Source organism: Sminthopsis crassicaudata, chromosome 1, assembly GCF_048593235.1.
Source record: "Sminthopsis crassicaudata isolate SCR6 chromosome 1, ASM4859323v1, whole genome shotgun sequence".
NCBI lineage: Eukaryota > Metazoa > Chordata > Mammalia > Dasyuromorphia > Dasyuridae > Sminthopsis > Sminthopsis crassicaudata.
Genome location: NC_133617.1, coordinates 542,170,555 through 542,187,881, shown reverse-complemented (window position 1 = coordinate 542,187,881; position 17,327 = coordinate 542,170,555). Strand labels below are relative to the sequence as shown.

The following is a 17,327-nucleotide window of genomic DNA, read 5'->3' as shown; positions in this document are numbered from 1 at the left end:
AAGTGAGATAAAGAAAAAAGCAATCTTACCTTATTAGTCTTTTACAGTCAGATCTCAATTAAAATGACAGGTCCATTTGGGGACATCACACTTTTAAGATTTTGGAGAACTTGCAGAAGAGAATGATGAAAATGGTCATAGGTCTATCTCAAATATGCTGAAAAAAAAATATTTTAAAAGTTTGACTTTATCAACCTGAAGAGGGTTAATGGCATACATAGGCTTAATAGCTTACTCACTTCAATATGTCAATAGTTCTGTGCCTTAGTAGATGGCATTCATGACTTGCTGTGGCCAAAACAAATTCATCCCCTGATGGTCAACCTTCTGGTGATGAGCATCTCCAAACATTGCTAGAGTGGTCCTTGGACAACAGGAAAACAGGACATCACCATGTTCATACTTAAAAGTTTTCTAACTTAGTAGATAGAATATGCCAGGGTATATACCACAACAGCATAAATCTGGAGAACCCAAAGGAAACCTCTATGCCATAAAGAGGCACTGGCATAGAACTTTAAGGAAAAAGAATTATAATGATGGTTGACCATGACCCCTGTGGAAAGGGTAAAGTGGATACATTTATACTTGTTAGACAATAATTTGTCTAAAAAATTTCTGAGAATCAGTAAACTACAAGGTGAGTCATAAATAAGATATGGCAACCAAAAAAGCTAATGTGAATTTGGGTCACAGATTCCAGAGATAAGGAAGTAAAATTGCTGTATTCTATCAATTTATTATTCAAATAAGCATTAAGTTAATACTACATGCCAGAAATTTAGGATCCAAAGACAGAAATGAAATAAAACTTGTCTTCAAAGAATTTATACTTTATTAGAGGAAATAACATTTATACAGATAAAGTACAAAGTAAAAAGATATATACAAGGTAAAAAGATAATTTTGACAGAAGGATGTATTAGCATCTAGGAGAATCAAGAAAGGCCTTATGTAGACAGTGACTCTTGAGCTAAGATGTGAAGAGAGCTAGGGATTATGAAAGGTGGAGATATGGATAAAGCACATTCTAGATATGAGAGTCTGTGCAAAGGCTGTTTTCAGAAACTGAAAACAGAATGATATCCTAAGGTCAGCAAGCAGACCAGGTGAGTTGGAATATAAATTATATAAAAGGTAAAATGTGCAACAAGGATCAATGGAACACATGAACAATAAGATAGAAGAGAAATTTTCTCAAGTCAAGGCCTCTCAAAACTCTGCAAAACATAAATTATTAAGACAAAGATAAAGCAATTTCAGCTGTCTCCATTGTCTAGGGTACTCCAAATTCAATTAAAATTTTAAAAAATCCTTTTAGTATTACCCCCAATCCCCACCTCTCTATCAGAAAGGATAGTCCAGCAGACCCAATAACCTGACACAGACTTAAAAGCAAAGCCATCTCTCACCTCACCCCTCTCCTTCTCTCCAATGCTTTGTGTAAAGGGCTGAAACCCTGAGAAGATGCACTTGGACAACCTAGCACTTAAGGCTAATTACCAATTGGACAATACTCTATTAACATATGCTTGGAGGATGACCCTACTCAATTACTTTATACTGGCTCCATCTGTGGGAATGGACAGAGAAGGGTGAGAGAGATCAGAGGATGGAGTAGGACAAGCAGAATCATTCTTTGGTAGTGGCGAGAGAGAAAGGAGGTGTGGAGATTCCTATATTTATTCCCCTGTGACCCCAAAAGACCAAGAATAAAGACTTCTGCTTATCCTGACTCCGGCTATAGATATCCAGGGTCACAACAGCTTTGGATACAGCTGGTTCTATGTTGCAGAAGTTTGCCTTGGCCATGATAAATGGCCAGTGCATATACAAGCCTTAAAAAACAAAAGCCAATCTAGGGTCTCAACACTATAGCACAGAGCCTGAAAAGATCTATACAGTCAATACTAAGAGACAATAAGCCCTGCAGTTCTGGAAGGCTCACCACACACCAGCACCAGTGTGGCAGCTTATCTGATCTACAGACAAGGAACAAAAGGGGTGGGATACGACCCCAGGATAAGACACCATGGGGAAGGGGAAGGAGGGTGGCCCTAGAATAACTCTGAAGAAAAGACTCCATAATACAGCTGGGGACAGTTCTGACTACCTAAAAGTCTCTTTGGGAAGAGACCTAGGCTAGAGAACTGTTTGTTGCCCAGCATGGGAGAAGTCTGAGAGGCTTTGAGATCCTATCCCCAGGGAAGCCACCAGATCAGAGGATAGTCAGAAAGTGGATGGGGAAACTCAAAGAGGAAGAATGAGGTGGAAGGGAAAGACTGAAATGATGAAAGATTTCAGAACAAAATTCTAGTACACTAAACATAAGCAGATAAACTGAAGAAGTTCTCAGTAGCTGGGTGCAGCTGACAGAGAAAAAACGGGAGCAGTGATGGAATTGTTCCCTGAGGCAGGCCAGAAGAAGGCTCTGACAAAGATCAGTTAGCAACGTGGTCCCCTTTTCTGGAGAGGTCGTGGGCTGCCCCACCTTGCTATGTCCAGCCAAGCAATCCCAGTCATGTCCCTAAGGTTAAATTTCCCTTATACATCTGCTTATGGCCCATGCCATCTTTGCTGAATTCCTTGAGTCGGTCATTACGACTCTCTGCCTCATGTCTCTCTTCTCAGCTCCCGGCTACAACTCCCCACGTGGTGTCTCTCCTCTGACCCCCCACAATGTTTTCATGGTGTCTCTCCTCTCAACCCCTCCCCCCAACCATGACTTATAATGCCTCTCTCCTTTAGGGTGCTTAATCCCTTTTAGGGTTTAGCCTGCTAACCTCATGGGGTATTCCTTTTCTTCTTCTCCTGAGTAACTGTAAGTTCCATTAGGGAATTTGTCTTTTCCATCATTAATTATTAAAATCACTTTCTTGCTCTCCCACACTATTTCATATTTACCATTCCTAGTATTCCTGTTGTATCTCTTAATTTTGTCTGTAACCTCTTCTAAATAAATCTATCTTTTGCCAAAGAGAATGTCCATTGTGGGCACATAACTGGGCCCCAATATTTAGCAAATGTACCAAATATTGGTACCAGTAACCCCCTAAATACCAATTGGTGCCTACCAATGCTGTAGCCAATGTAACAGCAGGTACATCATATGTCAGCCACATCAAAACCAACAGGGAAAATATTTAACAATAGAATGGCCTACAGATCCAGTAAATGGATCAAGCATCTATGAAGACTGTAAATCAAAGGAAAATGACCCAACACTTGAAGCAGATGTGATGAGAGCATGAAACCATAAGATACTACTTCTGAGTAGTCCAAAATAAATATGACAATGAAAGGAGGGCAGCTAGGTGGCGCAGTGGATAGAGCACCAGCCTTGAATTCAGGAGAATGAAAGGAAATTTATGTGCTGCACAGTAAAAATGATGGACTGGAATCTGAAATGGTAAGTCTCACCAAATAAACAAGAGAGAATAGTAGTTTAGGAATGCAAATACACAGAAGTGAAGATCAGTCCAGATGGGAAGCCAAAACAAAAAACACTAAAAGAAAACATGCTCTTTCTATGCAAGCAAAACTTGTTAATCTCAAAAGATAAATGTAGAGGTAACCCAAGGATCACAGGTCTCCAAAGACATTAAAGTACAAAGAAATCATAAAACCATAAGACAGGAAATAATAGAAAAGAATTACCCAAAATTTCCAAACATAGAACACAGAAAAGAAAATGAAATATTAACTAAAAGAATTCACAAATTGGGGGCAGAGTCAAGATGGTAGATAATAGATAGGTCTTTCGAGTTCTTCTTGGCTTCCCTCAGATCAACACTAGATCAAGCCTCTGAATGGGTTTTAGACAGAACCCACAAATACTTGGAATGTAACAAATTTCCAGCAGAAGATATTTTGAAAGAACTTCAGGAAAAGTCTGTCTCAATCAGGCTGGGGGGGAAAGGAAGTGAAGGGACTCAGCCCAATACAGGCACAACACAGGGAGGCCAAGGGTACAGAGGCTGCTTTGAACTGGGGGAGAAGCGAAATTTGTATAATGGGAAAAAAAAATCCAATGAACAAAAAATCCAACTCATTTAAAAGTTCTATTGACCAAATGCAAAAGGAGATAAAAAAAGCTAACTGAAGAATTCGCAAATCACCTGGGGGGGGGGGGGGAGGGTGTAAGTCTACAAACTCCAGACACATAGTGATTAAATTTAACAATACAATTAAGAAATAACAAATCCTGTACATCTAATCTTAATCATACATGAAACTAGATGGACATTCAAAAATAAAGAGCTGTGTGAAACATATTAAGAAAACTAGATCTGAAGAGAATATCTTAAAAACCCCAAACTACAAAAATGCAGGAGGAGTTAATAAATATCAGAGCCAAGCACAACAGCAACAATAACAGAGACTAGTAAAAAAAAAAAATTCTTTCTAAATGTACACAATGACAAAGATAAAAGCAAAAGTTTGTGGGAGGGAGACATGCAACATTATTATAGACAAAAAACTCTACTGCCATTCTGTTTTTGTGGGGCTATATTACAATATGAAAAGGTACAGGAAAGTGAGGAAGGAGAATAAAAGGAGAGAAATATGTAACATATCAGGTTAAGTAAGGGGTTAGCAATGAGAAGATAGCTTCTGTGGTTTTAAAATGACAAGAGTTGACAGGAATGGGGGTGAGGGAAAGAGAGGGAGGATGCAGTATATAAGTTTAGAAGTTTGGAAAGAAGCCTTATTTTGGATAAAAGAGGAAATTCTACATGAATGCTCTTGTGAGAAAGATTTAATCTGTTCATGGAAAACTAGAAGATGTACTAGGTGTGTCCTGGAGGATTTGGTGTTTTATTAGTCTATTAGTTATTAACTCCCAGAGGGGAAATTTCCTGGAAGCAAGTAGCACTTGGGAGAGTAAGGACCCAAAGAGGAGATTTTCAAGGAAACATGGAAAAAGATAGGGGGGAAAAGACAGATCAGTGATGGGGTGCACAATCAGGAATTTGGGGGGGAGGGGTCGGACCAATGCACTGTATCCTCTCTGATACCTGTAATGCCTGGTATAGTTCTGGAAATGAGGCAAAATGGAAAAGATAAGTTTACTCAGTAAGCCCTGCAAGACAGTAACCCAAAAAACTATCTAGTGGGGAAAGTATAGAAGCTTTGATTACATAAGACAAGAGAGAAAATAGTGACAAGATAATTGCAAAGAATGAGAGTCTTGAATGGACAGAAAGTATGAAATGAAATGAGTGAAGAGTGAGAAAAATCTTTTTTGAACGTGGCACCAAAAAAAAAAAAATTTAAACTAATGACTAAAACTGGTTGAAGAAGAAAGAAAGAGAAAATCTACTTGGCTGATGGGGAAAAAAGGAGGAAAGAATTATATATCTAATAAAAGAAGTTAAGAAAAAGGAACTAATAAGTAAAATTCTAAAAGGAAAAACATTAACAAATGGCAGAAAGGTATCTGAAGTGAAGCAAAGAAAACTGTTGAGAACAAGATCATCTTAAAAAAAGATTAAGATAAACATAACTGGAAACACAGGATTATATTTACAACACCAAAAGGAAAAAAAATTTAAACAAACAAACAAAAAAAAACCATTATTAGAAACAGATGGAAGAAAATATAAGTCTAACACATAACTTTAAACCTGAATGGATTAAAGAGTACAATAAAATGAAAAAGAGTGATATTTTATAAGAAAACAACCCTGTACAATTTTCTGCTTTCAGGAAATATATTTTTAAAATATATATATATATATACATAAAATAAAATGAAGGGATGAATTTTTTTTTCTATCCACCCAATTGAATCCAAAACTGCAGGTGTTGCCATTTTGCTGACAAAAAAAACAATAAAAATCAAAAAGTAAAAAGTGATAAAGAAACCATATTGTGCTGATTGGAACCACAGATAACAAACCAGTACCAGTAATAAATTTAGATGCCCCAAATGCTTTAGCTTCCAAATTCATAAAGAAAATGGTCTGAGATACAACCAGAAATAGATAGCAACAATAGACAAGAGACTTCAAAATCACTCTTTCAGTTTTAGATAAATCCAATAAAGAAATACACAAAATGAGAAATACTGAACTGAACAAAATACAAAACTATAAAATACAAAAAGAAATTTAAATCTAGTTATAAAGAAATATTGAAGGAAAAGACTTCTCTTCATGCATTCAGAGGAAAATTCTAAACAGACTTTTAAAGAACAGCTTTTGACAAAGTTCAATTTTTTACTTAAAAAAAAAAAACTACAAAGAATAGGTGCAGAGGGACTTTTTAAATGTAATACAAAAGGATCTATCTATATTTTAAAACAGTCATCAAATGCAATGAGCATACACAGGAATCTTTTCCAATAACTACAGAATTGAAATAAGGATCCCCATTCCCCACTATTAATTGATCTAGGTAAAACAGTAGGAAAAAAAAAAAAAGGCATTAAAATAGGCAAAAGTAGAGAACTGCTCATGATTTGGCAGTGTACTTGGAAAATCCTAGGGAATTTGAAAGATACTCATTGAGACAATAGCTTCAGCAAAGTTTCAGGCTATAAAATAAGTCTTCAAAAATCAATAACATTTCTGTGCAATAATAATAAAACACAAGAAGCAATATTACGAAGAAAATTCTTTCCACATAATTATGAAATGAATATAACATCTTGGCAATCAGCCTACCAGAACATATAAAAAACTTGCAATAAATTCAATTACAAAGTACGTCTTAAAAAAATAAAAAACAAATTAAATAGTTGAACAATATTTAGTGCTCATGGTGAGGCTATGACAATATAGGAAAAATGGCAATACTATCAAAATCAATTTTCAGTTTTAATACTATACCAATCAAATTATCACAAGATACTTTACAAAACTTAATAGACTAATAATGAAATCCATTTGGAAAATCTAAAGATATAAAATAACAAGGGGAAATTAAAAGAAGTAGGAGGAAAAAGGAAATAGCCCTTCTAGACCTCAAATTATATTTAAAGTAGCAATTAAAACTATCTAGTATTGATTTAAAAATAGATCGGTGGAACAAATTAAACAAGGGAGATTCAGGAACAATAAAACTCAGTAATTTAGTTTTTTAAAAAATGCAAAATAAATTATCTAAGGGAAAAAATTCCTTATTTGATAAAAACTACTGAGAAAACTAGAAAGCAGACTGGCAGAAATTAGACTTAGTCCAACACTGTTAACTTCAGAGTCCACAAGACAATCTAAAAGGATATGCAACCTTAATATAAAAGATCTATATGCAGAAAAAAGTAAACTTACAGCCAGGGAAATAATATATAGAATAACTATAACAATGTTAATAGGAAGAACTATATACACCAAAAAGTCAAAAGTAAATGTAAGAAAATTATAAAGATCAAGCAGAGATCAAAAGAAGAGAAACCCTCAAACCATTCATAGGTGTAATACATTACACATTTCAGTCTTTTTCAATGTTTTGATCAGATGTGCTGATTTTTTTTTTCTATCTGCAAAAAATACTATTTGTCACAGAAGATGGTTCTCTAGGAGGAGAGGGTTGAATATTTGGGATAACTATGGTGATATAAGAAAAAGAAGATATCAATAAAAACATGAAATAAGATTGAAATGATTAAGAAACAGAGAAAGTAGAGCCAGATTGTGAAGGACTTTGTTTTAAAAAAAAAAAAAAAAAAAAAAAAAAGTTTATATTTGATACTAGCATAATAATAAAACACTGGAGCAGAAAAGCAATATGAAGTATGATCTGCATTCTAGGAGAGATTGCCCACATGGAAAAAATATTCAGGCACAGCTAGACAGTACATTGGACGGAGAACCCATACTTAAGTCAGGAGGACCCGAGTTCAAATCCAGTCTCAGACATAACACTTCTGTGACCCTGGGCAAGTCATGTAATCCCACCTTGGCCTCACAAAAAAAAAAAAGATATAAATATATGAGGATAACCAGAATAATTTTTTTCAGATATTACTGCTTAGCTTTAACAATAGGATTTCATGAAAATTTAAAAACTGATATTGTAAAATATGATACTATGTGTGATTCAAAAGTAAAGAAGTAGTTTAGAGTTAAGACTAATAAGGTGATAGTAGTACTCATTATTATGCTACTTCTAATTAAGTACTTTTGTCAGATCCCAGCATTCTAGTCTGTGAAAAAGATGGTTGCAGTCAAATAAAGAAAATTCTGGCCATACTTTAAGGATTTAAACCTACTAGCAAACTCTTACCATTTATTAGTCACTGATAAGACAGGTAAACAACCTACAGTACAGGACTGTTTATTGGGATAATTGTCATGATTTTATTAACCATACTAAACAATAGAAATTGTTTAAAATAATCATTTTCCAGTAGACATTCAACTATCAAAATATGCAATATTTTATCACACAATTTTTTGCTGGATAATATAAATATGTATATTCATATACATATTTTTATTAGCTAAAAGTAGTTGCAATGATTGCAGTAAGTTTTAAATAGATTTTTAAAACAGGCAAACATACATTTAAGGAGCATTTTTGTGTATAATTATCCCAATTATACTTTTATCATTATATCTAGAGTTTAAATTCTCTGCCTCTTCCAAAACTTCAAAAATAAAGCTATATTGTTAACAAGGTTAAATCAATTACATTAAACAAATTATTTCATCTTTTCAATCTTCATTTAAGAAGATGCTATGGGGGAACAGTATTTATTCCATCTATTTTTATTTATAAATTAATTTATAAAACTTTTAATTCAAAAATTAATATTTCCCCAAGAACATTATTAACAGTGATGAGAATAGGAGATAGCTATATGTACTAGAAGTAATTTTAAAAAGTCCAAAAGCCAGGAAAAAGAGCAATAAAGAAGCTCTCATCAGAAGCGAATACAGGGTAATACATTGCCAACTAAGAATTAAGCAAGAGAAGTTTGTAGAGCATACCATCAGAAAAGTAGATGACCACAAGAAATGTGTTAAGACATATGATGAGAATAATAATTGACAGCCTGTATCCACTAGAGAATGTAAAGCTCCCAATATGCTGAGTAGGCCCTATGTGGAAGATTTTGGAAAAGTCATTTTAAGGATGGGTAAGATCTGAATTCTTGGAGGGAGTGTCAAGTAGAGAAGATATAGTCCCATCCACATACAAAAAAATTTAAAAATTAAATGAGGGTAACAAAAGAGATGATAATTTTTCAGATGTTACTCCTTAATTTCAATACTAGGATTTAATGAAAAGTTAAAAAAAATTTTTGTTATGACTGTAAAAAATGATATGAGTAAAGAAGTGATTTAGAGGTAAGAAAAGGTAATAATAGTATTCTATTTCTATACATTTTCAAGTGTTTGAGGTCAGGTCCCAGGGCTCTACACTATGAAATTCACATAGACTTTAGTTCAATAACTCCTGAAAAGCTGAAGTTTAAAAAAAAAAAAAAAAAAAAAAAAAGTGGTCAGATTAAAAAAATTCTGGCCCTATTTTAGGGATGAAAATATATTTAAAGTTATAATCACCCTCTGGCCATTCGTGCTGATTATTATTTCTCATTGTCCTACAGAAAAATCTTAAAAACAGAAAATTATAAATAACAAATTATTTAAATATAATTTTAATCAGAATTTCTTTAAGCGATTTAGCTATATGTTGTATTTAGTCAAATAAAGGGATTCCTCAATTTAAGCAAATATGATATGCAGAATATGAATTTTTAAAATTATTTAGGCAGAAAAACAATTTCAACATGCCCAAGTACCAAAGTTAAGAAATTTTCAAACTGTTAAGAAACTTAACATTTTAGACATTCCTAGGTCTATTGAGGAAATGAGATCAGATATTTTTATTTCATTCAACTAATTTGTTTAGATGAATAAAGGTGATATTTGTCATATACACAGATAACTGATATCTAATAACATTAAAAGTACAATATAAAGCCTAGAGAAGTAAATATTACATATGTAAAATTTGATTATAAAGTAGATCACAAAAAATTATAGTACATCGTATATAAACTAATACAGAGCAACAATCGGATGTTCGATGTTTCTGTCTCTGTTCCATCTGATAAAGTCCTAATCATCAACTTCAACTGGTTTGCATAACTCAGACTGATTTTTACACGACACAATATCATTACATGGAATTTATTCTCTGAGGGCCTTCACTTATCTGCATGCTCCAATATATGTTGTAGTCTCCCTGAGTCAGTTGCTGGAAGAATATCTATTTTCAAAAAGTATTGTAACATCACTGAAAATGGTACTGCAGCTCTTATTATCTAAGATTAAGAAGTCTGGTCTTAAGACCTCTCCTAGTCTTGGAATTGTTGAATTTGCCTAAATTTCAGTTTTCTAGCACATTGATGGTTTTAACAAGTCTATATAAGATAATATCTATCAAGTAATAACCCCACTTAGTGGAGGACTAAAACGGCAAAGGACAGGTGAATTTCATTTGATGTTCCACATCAATGACAGCACATAATTCCAGAGTCAAACCCCTGACCCCATTCAATGGAATGTAGTCCAGTCTGGCTCTGTGAAATGAAGTGCCAGACCACAAATTGGGTAAAAATTCCCTTCCTAAATATATATGTATATATATATTGAGGCCATAGCCATGGAGATGATGGGATGTATCGTACCCTGAACAGGTTTGTCGACTAGCTGCTGTTTAAAATAATATCTTAGTGCATATTTCAAATTCCTCTCCACTTCTAGAGCAAACCGCCAAGACACCATTTTTTAATTCTCAATTGAGATTTTAACTGACAATTGTCAGGAGGCTTCTCATAACTGGGACCTGATGTTAGAAGCTACTGCATCTTTATATCCAAATTTTCCTGCTATAGTTAAATAAATGGAAAAGTCTTCTAGTTGAGAATTACATTTAACTATTCTTCAACTCATTAGTAGCACACTGAAGCAGCTGACCCATACTGCCTGATGCCAGAAATCCTCCCTAGACTCTACTTTATAAGGAAGATAGTGGCTCAATGTGGCCCTTTGAGGTAAGTGTAGCCATCTCCTGATAATTTAATCTAAGGGCATACTTGGGAAACAAACCATTCTTAAGATGGAATGAGATAGATGTAGAGTTAGGAAAAAAAAAAAAAAAAAAAGTATTTGTGTGTTTTCTTACAAGGAGCCAAATTAGACTTATATCAAAGTGTGTGAACATATTATTGTATCCTTCACAGAATTTGCAGTGTGGAACCCCAGGAAATTCCAAGATAATAGGTGTTAGACATTACTGAGATCCCAACTTTTGAATATGGAATACCTCTGATCATCAGTCAATATGGTTGCAGATTTGGTCTCATTTTAATATATTAGGTAACCTCATACTGTTCAGCATTTTCTTCAGGGAGTCATGCATATCACCAACTATAGCTAAATCATTTGCATAGGTTAGGACATTAATTTTCCTATTGTACAAATCATAATCTAGTCCAGGATGTATGGTCCTATAAATATGTATTATTAGTTCTAGCGTTATTAAAAATTTTGGGCCAAAGAGGGTAGTCTTGCTTCACTCTGGATAGATGTGAAAGTTTGGTGTAAGGTGTGCAGAGATCATGCTGTCCTGCAAGAGTCTATAACAATCTCTTCTTCATACAAATCAGCCCATTTTAATGCCAAAACTACTATTTTGTGTGGCAGTGAACCAAATGCATTGGTTGAAGTAAGCCAGGACACTACACATTTTCCTTTTATGTTTAGCTTCATCCAATATGAACTGCAATAAATATCCACTACAACCATCAATATCCATGAAACCCTTTTGATTCCTGTTGGTACAACCATTTCTCATTCTCCAATCAGTGAGTCTTTTAGTCAGGATGGAAGCACAGACCATGGTGTTAATCCAGAAATAGGTCTCCAAATGGATGACTCATTGCTATTACCTTTTCTGTAAATTTAAAAAGTAATGTATGACTGCCACTCTTTCAGATAACTGTACTAATAAATTAATATAGTGGTCAAAATATGTTCTTTGAGATCAATCTTCTTCCAGATCCAGTATTTAATTCCATCCAGTCTTGGGGCTGTATGCAAACATTTTAATCAGTCACACCCTCCAAATGGATCATGAAATGGGTTGTCTAAGTCAGTAGAAGTATCATGCTTTCCTATTAAAACATACATGACTATAGGAGGGATGGCACTGAGCCTGATTACTTTTTTTTTTAAAGTATTCATACAATATTACCCTATAAATCTAGAAAATCAAAGCTTCATGAATTACCTATCTTAAGTAGGGAGTTGATTAGCTCTATTATAATTTTTGTAATCAGGAAGCTTGTGGCTTAATTTATTAGTAATAAGACAAAAAAGTATTAATTGGAAATGAGCAGGGGGTGGGGATCTGCTATATGTAATTCAATAAACATCAGGGTTTCAGTTATCTTCTCTGTAAAATCAAGGATTTAATTAAATTACTATTAAGATTATTCTTTCCTGTTCTAAGATTCTATGATTCTAACTACTATAAATATCAACCATTTATTTACTTTATAGAATCTTGTTTCATAGGCAGGTTTTTCCCCCCAGTTACATAAGAGAATGCCAAGAATATTTTGTATGCTGGCTAGGTTCCATATTAAAAATTAACCACAGCTTAATCATGGATAATTGAAAAAATTATTGTGTTTTAACAACAGCTAATAATGGCTAGCCACATATAAAAGGCTTTAAAGTTTGCAAAGCACTTTACAATTATTGTCTCATTTTAACCTCACAATAACTTGGGAAGCTGCTTCTCCCAATACCATTCCCATCTTTCTGATAAGGAAGCTGAAACAGAGAGAGGTTAAGTGACTTGCCGGAGTCACATGGCTAGCAAGGATCTTAGGCAAAATTTGAACTCCTTTTCTTGACTCCAGCATTCCACTCTTCACTCATAGTGGTGTGGTACCAACAGTGCCATCTAGTGACCCATTATATCATTATAAAAATAAGAAACCCATGTTTGGTATAAAAAATAACTCTAAGATATCTTGTTAGAAAGCAAATCAGATTTCAGTTAAAGGTGGTCATGGTAAAGTACCTAAAATACTTAAGTTGAAAAACTATTATAACAAGATAGTGAATGATTGGCCTTTTGGCTAGAAGGCCTGGAAATTTTTCAGAAACATCAGGTTTACTGTAAAATCAAGTCTTACAAAGATGGAAAGATAGGTTCCATATATACTAAAATAATCATAGCAGCATTTTTTTGGTAACAAAAAGCCAGTAAAAATAAGATGTCCATAAATTTAGGAAATGATTAATGCTCTCCAAAAGTCCACTATGATATAGAGGAGATCCAACATTGAGACCAAGAGTTGAAAAGGGTTTTCTTGTAGTTAAGGAATTTGAAATGCTCATTTTCTTGTGGATAAGGAATTCAAGATGCTCCAGTTTACAGATGATACATGGACTGCATCAAGTCCCAGAACAATGCAGATCCTCCTAGTAATCTGTAATCACTCAAAGAAATCTAACTATCCATACTGAAAAAAGCAAGTGGATGAAAAGTATCTACTGGCCAGATTTCAATATGTACTTGGATAATACCCCAGAGTCTGTTTTAATCCTTGTATTTGAAAGAGCACGGCACAAACTTGCCCAAGAAAATGAGTACTGGCTGTAACTGCTTTTTGGAAACTGCAAAACTCTTTTACTAATATCAAGCTTCTCATGAAAGTAACCCATCTTTTTAATACTCTCTTTTAACCAGTGTAATTATAGGGCAGCAAGACCAGAAGCATTACTGGTTCTGAAAAACTAAAATAAGTTTCACAGGTCAATGAAGATCAAAAGAATAGTGTGAGCATACTGCAACCTAAAATTAATATGGAATTCCAAACAATAACAATAAAATGTCATCAAGGAATTGTAGGATAAGAAGAGAAAATAGGTATGGGACCAAACTGTTCCCATACCAAAAGCAAGGTCAGAAGTGAGTGCCACTGATCTCCTGTAGCAAATTTAATGGCTTCAGTATAGCTAGTGTTTATATCAGTGGTCCTCAAACTTTTTAAATAGGGGGCCAGTTCACTGTACCTCAGACTGTTGGAGGGCAGGACTATAGTAAAAACAAAACCTCACACTGTCTCCGCCCCTCAGCCCATTTGCCATAACCCAGCCGGCTGCATAAACATCTTCAGCCCGCCGCATGTGGCCTGCTGGCCAGTTTGAGAATCCCTGATTTATACATTTTAAGTTTTGTAAAGCATACTCAAATCAAAGAGATCACAAGTCCATTTGAGTATTTGTCACAGAGTAATTAAAATTTTAATAAATCTGGGTATTTCTCAAGGGACCTAGATTGTAAACTATAGTTCCTGGCAAACTCAAGGTTCACAAATTGGCCCTTTAAAAAATGTATCTTGAATAGTATGCCTATAATGCATTAAACAATATCTATATTTGCAGTTTTATAGGGTGTGAAGTCTGAGTTGGCTCTCTGGAGGCCTCAGAATCAGCTGGAGTCAGGATAAGCAAAAGTCCTTGGTCTTTAGGGGGAGAAGTGAAGGGGATGGTCAAAACTGCCACACGCCTTCTCCTCGTGCTCCTCCAAAGTGACTCTGGTTTGTCTTACTCTGCCCCACTAATCCCTCCTACAATTCTCTGTATACGCCAAAAGATTGAGCCAGCAAAGAATAGTGAGAAGGGTCATTTTTCCAAGCATATGCTACAGAGTATTGTCCAATAGGTAATTAGCCTTAACTGCTTGGTTGTCTGATTCCAGTGCACCTATTCAGAGTTTCAGCCTTTACATCAGGGTGTTTCTAAATCTATCAAATCCCAAAACACCATAATCCCTCAGTAAACTCCATAGCAATGTGAGTGTTTTAGCCAACATACACAAAGACCAGCTGAATGGAAAGTTTATCTATCTTTTTCTAAGGAGGTTATATAAACTGGATAATAAAATGGTCCTAGAACTGAAAGACAGGGCTGAATCACATTTGGGAAATTACATTTTTAATTATCCTAAACTATTCACAGATGCCTACTTCTACTTATCAAAATGATACACGAATCAGAAGAATTACAAAAAAGTCTTGAGTCAAAACAAGTAGCCAAAGGGCAATAATAACTTTAAGTAGGCTGTAGTAAGTTGTAATGTATTACCTATAATCAACAACCCAGGAAGATATCATGAAGGCCATGTATGACCAAAAAGAGTGAGGGAGGGGTAATCATGTAATAAGAATGAAGGGTAACAAAAACCCAAGAGCTGAAAATAATTATAGAGGGGCTTTCAGCACATCTCATATGAGTTGTATGGCAAAATATAGCTGAGAATTACAGAGACTTAAGACCAGGGAAAAAAACTGCATTGATTAGAGCACTCACAGCAAAGAAATTAGGCAATATCAAAGTAGTCTTTTAGTGCACCAAAGTCCTCACTCCAAAAATCCAAAAGGCCTTTATCACAGTGCTTACCTCTTTATTAAAGAATGACTCATTACAAATAACACAGCTGTGCAAAATAGCAATCTGTGGCAAAGTTAATTGGAACTGAACTTTTCAACCATTTCTCCTCCGTAAGTCCAATGTTTCTATAATAATAATCATCTGACATTTACATAGTTCTTTAACTTTTCAGTACACATCAATAAGTATCTGAAGTGGATTTGATGCCTTGAAACTGATTTATATTTGTAGAATGTGTCTCTGGCCACGCCCACTGACAAAGGTCGGTAACATCTTTAAAAATATTTTTTTGTAAGGGGATAGAAGAAATAGAAATACAACTACTGAATGAACTTTTAATTGTATTACTCCTAGTTCAAAATGTGTCAGATACAATTTGTTGCCTCCTCTGAACGCTACATGAAGACTGCCAGTTTTTCATTGCAGAATGAAAAATTAAAACAAAAATCTGTCTAAACAAATCAAGATTTCCGGATGGCTCTACATTCAGCGAGAACAACTATCTGTATCCCAAAAGATAAAACAAAATGCATTACCCATGGAGTCATACTGGTTTTAAGTGATGTTACCCAGTCCTACAAGCACCTTTCAAACCCAAAATCACTTCAGTCCCAAGGCAGACTATCAGAAACGAAGAACAGGAGATCGGGAATACACCTGAGGGACGTAGTAAACAGGATCCAGTCTTTTTCATACCCCCAGGGAAACTAAAAAAAGAGAAGGGGTGTGCAGCAATTTCAATCCCCAAGCCTCAGGGTGACCTCCCCCAGCCTCCTCCGCAAGCTCAGCCGAGAGAAGGGGGAAAACACCCACGCAAAGGAGGCGAAGGAGAAAGGGGCTTACAGAGAGGGTGTGGACCACATACCCCAAGGCAGGAGACATAAGTGACCCCCTGACCCAGCGACGGGGGTAGGGCGGGGCGGGGGCGGAGCCATTCCCAGCCACCTTCCCTCCTCCCCTTATCTCTCAATCCCTAGGCCCCCAAAGGGGCAGGCCCGGGCCTTCGGCTAAGGGGTTCTAAGCCTGCACCCCAACCTCCACCGGAGAAGCCCCTCAGCGAGTCGGAGAGGGGGAGGGGGCAACGGCCTTAGGGCTAGGGGGCTAAGAGTGGGGGGAGGGAGTCGGAAAGGAGGAGGAAGAGGAGGAGCCCCCGCCAAGGCCGCCGCCTTAGGTGCCGAGCGCCGGGCGCCCCCCAGAGGGCGCAGGGTGTTGCCCCAGCTACTGGTACGCCCTCCCCGCTCCCCCAGCGTTGCCCGGGGCGACGGCGGGGCTCGAGGAAATACACCTACCTAGAACCTGACAAGCAGGAGCCCCTCAGACCAGGAGCCGTCAGTCACCACCCCGCATCACGGGGACCTCTGCAGCCAATGGGAACCGCCGCCCAGACCCTCTTCGGCCAATCCCGACGTACTCCGGTCTCTGGGATCCCTCGAGCCCAGAGCCAATGGGTGCTGGCGAAGGCGGGAAGCCTTGCTTCTCTCCTTGCCCCGGCCTCCGCCTCCACTTCCCTGGAGGCGGGTGCGGCCGATTGGCCGAGACCGGGAAGGGGCGGGTCACTTGAGTCGCGGTGGGCACTCGGAGAGTGAGAGCCGGAGGGCATGGGTGGGGCGCCCTGCCTAGAAGGAGGAGGAGGAGGAGGAGGAGGAGGAGAAGGTTGAGCCTCGGGGCAAGCCGGCTGCCGAGTCCCGGTGCCGCCCCCAGGAGTTCGAGCTTGTTTCTCTCCGGTTCCATTCTCTCTGAGCACCCCTGGAAGATCGAATTGCGTTTGGAAGCAGAGATCTGGAAGGGACTTCCCCCCCATTTTATAAAAGAGGAGCCTAAGACCCAGAGACCCATGATTTTCCATGGGTCATAGGTTAGGAAGTAGCGGAGTCAAAATTTGAACCCAGGTCTAACGTCTGC

At 36.7% G+C, this 17,327-nt stretch overlaps 1 protein-coding gene across 5 annotated transcripts in view; it reads right to left on the bottom strand.

The window, feature by feature from the left end:
- The window catches only part of FER (FER tyrosine kinase), a 234,035-nt gene extending 217,187 nt beyond the window's left edge, over positions 1–16,848 (bottom strand). For 3 of the 5 annotated variants that reach the window (XM_074281925.1, XM_074281927.1, XM_074281929.1), the window contains exons 1-3: positions 16,715–16,848; positions 240–364; positions 30–157 (exon numbers count right to left, since the gene is read on the bottom strand). The gene's annotated coding sequence lies outside the window, so the exon portion shown is untranslated. The remainder of the gene's footprint in view (positions 1–29; positions 158–239; positions 365–16,714) is intronic. The other 2 variants (XM_074281926.1, XM_074281928.1) reach the window with 1 other exon arrangement.
- Positions 16,849–17,327: the final 479 nt, after the last annotated feature.